This window comes from Protopterus annectens, chromosome 16.part0 (assembly GCF_019279795.1).
Source record: "Protopterus annectens isolate FY-2018-M chromosome 16.part0, PAN1.0, whole genome shotgun sequence".
In the NCBI taxonomy this organism is placed as follows: Eukaryota; Metazoa; Chordata; order Ceratodontiformes; family Protopteridae; genus Protopterus; species Protopterus annectens.
Window position 1 is genome coordinate 193,203,981 of NC_056750.1, and position 6,000 is coordinate 193,209,980.

General features: G+C 35.1%; 1 protein-coding gene across 3 annotated transcripts in view; it reads left to right on the top strand.

Annotated features, from left to right (window-relative positions):
• The window catches only part of LOC122790299 (cadherin-24-like), a 2,600,514-nt gene that overhangs the window by 1,620,896 nt on the left and 973,618 nt on the right, over positions 1-6,000 (top strand). The window lies entirely within an intron of this gene.

The following is a 6,000-nucleotide window of genomic DNA, read 5'->3' on the forward strand; positions in this document are numbered from 1 at the left end:
TTCTGCATTGTCATTTCTTGTTTGCCTATTTCATTGAATTGTATACATTTTTTTTACTGTCTGTGTGACTAAAGTCACTGGCTTTGTGTTTTAAACAGTCACCTGTCAGGTTATCAATGTGTTTGTATTCCCTCTGGTTAATCTAAGTGTTTTCTTGTGATTCTGCAGCTTTTTATCAATTTCTTGACAGTTTACTTAATTTCAGTTAAAATGGCTTACTTTGCACATTCTTTAAACCCCTGGCTACTTGTGAGTTTAATAGATTCTCCATTTTGTTACTCTTGGGTATTTTTCCTTGATAGTTCATTAAATTGCTTCTCCATACTTCTAATAAAATTGTTTTCCCTATAATGTTCCACGCTTTTTTCACCCTTCTGTGTTTACTTTTTGCTGTAAATTGTAATTAAAATTGCATTTTTAGCCAGAGTGAAAAAAATTCTAACAGCAGTAATGGCTATTCCATGGCTGGGGATAATTTACTGCTATTTCTGATGGGTAGATATTGATTGTATTTCTATCTGCGTTCTTATTGGTTCTTTCAGTTTAGCTCAGCAGCTTAATGTGGGCGGGTGGAACTCTGGGCAATGCTGTATTTGACAGACACATTTTTAAATGCTGTCTTACATATCTCAGTCAATTTCATATCCTAGTTAAGGTGTATTAATTGCAGAGTTAAAACACAGGACTTAGTTACAAGACTGAAGCCAATTACACAGCCAGTATTGACCAGACTATTTAGTTCATCTGCTGTTTTATTTATATAGTCAAATATTTTAACGTAATCTATTCACTTCCTTTACTGTTTTATGTTCTCAAGTTTCAACTTTTTTATTTATCATTTTTCTATTGTTTTAATTTTTCTTTAACTATTTTTATTTTTATATTTTTAATTTAATTGAATACTTCAACTCAGAAACAAAAACGTGTACAGTTTCTTATCTTTCCCTGACATAGCTTACACCCTTGGTCAAAATGAAGGGTATGGCAGCTAGTCCACCATCTGTTGCCCGATTCATAGTACTTAGTATACACAAACAATGTAAGAATTGCCTGATACTCACAGATAATGATCTATTCTTAACGTGTCATCATAATCATGAGAGATTCAAGCACATAGTCAAATCACATCCTTTGGGCATCATTCACCTACACCATACTCTACACATACTCACACTAAACTGTCCATTGATGAGGATGTAAAACAATTATTGCCCGACCTACAATAGCAAATTAGGTGCAAGGCCCAGCATATACTAAGCAGTGAAACACAGATTAGTGTCATATCTACTGAGAGTTACAGGGAAACAGCTCCTTCTAGAATAGTGATATTTAAGCATTCCTCAGACACAAACAGAAATGTACTAGTGATTGGTGACTCCTTAATTAGACACTTGGATTCTGCACTCACAAGGTTTGACAAAAAACAGGATGATGGTGAATTGCCACTTAGTGGCCAACATTGTTACAGTGGTCCTTAAGATCCTTAAAGTGGACAAATATAATTATAGCTTGATGGTAGTCTATGTTGGGGTAAATAACATGGCATGCAGAACACTGAGGTATATATAATATAAATATATATATATATATATATATATATATATATATATATATATATATATACACACACACACACACACACACACACACACACACACACACACACACACACCTAATAGACCTCTTTCTACATCTTACAAATAAGTGTGTAATTTTGAGTGGAATTCTTCCATCACCAAAAATTATGCCAAAAGATGACGTGCTTTAACAACTGGCTAAACACCTGTTGTCATTCTAGGGGGATACAGCATGTGATATGATGTGGACAATCAAACATGCTTCGCCAAAGATGGTCTGTACTTCACATTCCACAGATTCTGCACATTTGAGAAATGTTTGATGCTCCCATCATGCCTTTTTGTAGGCAAGCTGCAGCTAATGGACCTTCCAACCTAATGTCCAAAACAAAGCTACCATTGCAAAATGTCAGTCTGATCCTACTTAATGCCAGATGTCTAAACAGCATACTACCAGACATTAAAGCTCTCCTGCATTTGGAGCACATCCATGTTTGTGGCATGACAGAGGCCTAGTTTAAGTGTTGGGAGAGCACTCCCCTTAATACCTAGGTTTGGTACTTAACATTTAGATAGACCTGATAGAAACTGTGGTGGCATCTCCATATCTATTAGGAACCACATTACCTGAGGACAAATCCCTAGAGCCCGTAGGAGGAGCTTCCAGGGATTCAAATCACATTAAAATAGGATTAACTATCTGATCACTGCAGGCTACAGAACTCCATCCACATCAACATTAATTCGCACAACATTCCTAACTATTTTTTTAAAAAACTCCCCATAAATTGGAATGCAGTTATCCTAGGTGATTTCACCTGCTCATTGATTAAGCGGGGGACCTACACCACCAACATATGATATGCAGAAAAATTCTTAGACTTTTTAAACAAGAACTCTCTGGATCCTATTGTAAATAAACGAACTATAGAATGGAATATACTTGACTAGTTCTAACAAACTTAGAATCTGTAAGTAGAATTCTCAAGGTATCCCTGTTAGTGGTCAAGTCTGACAACAAACTGATAACCTTCTATGTAAACCCTGCAAAGTGATGGAAACAAATGCCACAGAATTCAATTACATTAAATGCACAAACCTCCAAAATATATATGATAATCTCAAATTTAGAGTACAATGATATTATTTACAAATATTAAGAGCTATGTAGAAAAGTTATACAAATACCTGGAAAAAATATTATTTTTATTTTATTTTATTTCTTTATTATTATTATTTGTCCTAATTTATATTAAAATTGGTAGTTCATACCAAATCCAAGCCAGTGAGGAGGTTTATAAGCAAACCTGGATGGTGGACCTGTAGCACTAATAAACTATTTAATAAGCGGAAGAAACTACTAAAACTATATAGCAGAACAAATGACCCCCAAACTGAAGAGAGCATCAGACAGGTACATAATAAGATAAAATGGGACATAAGAAAAAATGGAATCATTACACAGAATTAGTCTAGCTGCAGAATTCAAAGACAACCATAAATCCTTCTTTAGTTCCAACAGAAAAAGAAGAAATGACCCCAAACATTGCTCCAAGCTTTTTTTTTTTCCAAAATCTCTTTATTTCAAATTTCTTTTTTCAAATAATAACAACAATACAATAACTCAAAAACACAAATAAACAATACAAATACCTATGTAAAGAAAACAGACAACAATCTTGTTCCGAGAAAATTATACATATATATATATATATATATATATATATATATATATATATATATATATATATATATACACAATATATACACAAGAAGTCACTACATCGTCAAGTAAAGTATGAGAATTCTTATGTTCATTTGGTCTCATAAGAGATAGTTAGAATGGGGGTAGTCTATATATAAAGTAAAAATAGAAATTTAACCATTTATTTGTATGTTTAGGGAAAATATCTAGTTACACATATACTAAGAAAAGGGAGAAGATGCAAGAAAGTCTGGTTATACTACATTCATTTCTTATTTAAAGGTTAGCTTTTCATGACAATTTGTAGGCAAATTTTATTTGTCAAGAATTATATCTAGCAAATAACCCCAATATTTTTGATAATAGCGTTTGTTTTCTGTTTTTGAATAAAATAATTTGTGAGATGAGATATATTTGATAGCAAGATTGCTAAAATTTTCCCATGTAATTGGTGACATGACATTCCAATTCTTTGTAATAAAGAATTTAATAAGGGCACACATCATAATAAAAACATGTTTTAATATTTTGGGGAGTTAACATTGCTCCAAGCTTATCTGCAATGATACTCAGCGCCAGTGTGTATATCACTAATATACTGGCTAATATATTTAAATCCAACTTCATCCCTGAAACATCTATTCCAAACCCACCTATCCCTGATGGAATCATGCCACCAATCATCATGAGAGAGCTCATACTGAATGTACTCTTCAAAAATGAAGAATACTTCATCCATGAGACATAATATTATACTACTTTGCCTAAATAATAGCACTAAGCAAGCATTGGCAGTACAAACCATTTCCTCAGACTCTTTGGCTGCAGTGTATCAAATGGCTTTGTCCCACAGAACTGGCACACAGTTGTTATAATGCCACTCCACAAGGGTGGTCCCATCCATGACCTCATTAATTACTGACCCATCAGGTTAACACATTCAGTATGCAGAGCCATGGAACACATTATTATGGATAAAATTAACTATGATATCAAATATATTATAATACTCAGCTCCCAGCAATTTGGCTTTGTCAAGTGTAGATCCTGTCTAAGGACTCTTGCAAACATCTTTAAGATGATTAGTTAGGTGGTTGACTATGGACAAGCTGTGTACACAGACCACTTTGAGCTCACCAAGGCATTTGATATTAGGGTCTATATCAGAACATCAAAGTATTAAAACTTTGAATGTTCTGATATTGAACACTATTCAGTGAACTCCAAGAATAGCGAAGCTGCAGAACAGCGAATTCTTTCCTCGGGAAAGAATTCATTTGGCCATTTTTGTGGCTTCGCTATTCTTAGCGCTGTGGTGGAAAGTTACAGGTTGGGTTCAGGAAAGTGTGCGATTGTACGTTAGGGTTAGGGATGGGTTAAGTGAGTTAGGGTTAGGGTGCGGGTTAGGCATGTGTGCGATAGTGACAGACTTTAGGGTTGGGGCAGTTTAAGTGAGTTAGGGTTAGGGCGCGGGTTAGGTGAGTGTGCGATAGTGACGGACCTTAGGGTTAGGGTTTAGGTTAAGGTAAGTGGGTAGATAGTAGTGTATGTTTAGCTTAGTGTAGCATTAGATGTAGGAATTTAAGTGTATGTATGTGGTTGCTGTTTGATGTGCTTATGTTGTGGGAAAAAAATTGCTGTTCTGAATGTTAGATATTTTCATGTTTAGATGTTTTGGGGCTGATGAAATAGCGTTCACTATTTTCATTTTCGATAACGTGATATAAACACTGATATTATACCACATGCAAATATAGTAAAAAATTTGAATGAACTCCAAACTGACAAGCATGTGGCTAAGTGGAAAGCCACCTGACTTAACAATAGGACTCATACTCTGAGTGAAGGGAGCATCTTCTGAGAACATGAAGGTGACCAGTGGAGTCCCACAGTGATTACTTCTGGGACAGCTGCTATTCGATATCTGCTTCTCTGATTTCCAATTTTCAAATGAAGATTTCTGGTTAACAAAGTGTGTGGATGATTGTACTCTTGGAGTCATCATCAAGTCCCCATCTGACATGCATGCATTCCTGTTGAAGCTTACACTTGGCAATTGCTGGTCAATTAAAAATGATCTGAAGTTCAGTATACCAAAAAGTGCAACATTGTAGCATTTGTTAAGCACCCTTTGTCTCCTACCTGCAAAGATAACACACCACTTTAAAATGAAACTGTCGTGACAGACCTTGGTATATGGGTGGACAGCTCCCTTACATTTGAACATCACATTGCAAAGGTCAATAGGAAACCTTTTTACATTGCACAGCTCATGGCTAAAGGTAACTCTTCCATATCTAAAGAAGTTTACAACACCTTCTACTCTGCATTGATTAGACCCATTACAGTGCAATGCCCCCATTGGTATGTACCTTACTAAGCATATTAAGCAATTGGAGAGACTCCATAGGATTGTAGCTAAACGGATTAGTTGATTAAAAAACTGGAGGCTTTATCCCTCTACTCAATTTCATATAGAATCCCTACGGGTGGGTTGTGCCTTGTAACTCCTATGATCCTATGAACAAGTGTTGAATTTACTGTTACCTTAATCATGTATGGATAAGAATATTGAGCAGCAAAGGTCCAAGGATTGACCTTTGTGGAACAAAAACTGAAATGGATTGATGAGCATGTACTCCCAAGTTCAATCATTCAGAGAGCTTCAAGACTGATTTATTGCATACTTATTTATAACTAGGCTCTAGTAAGTATTTT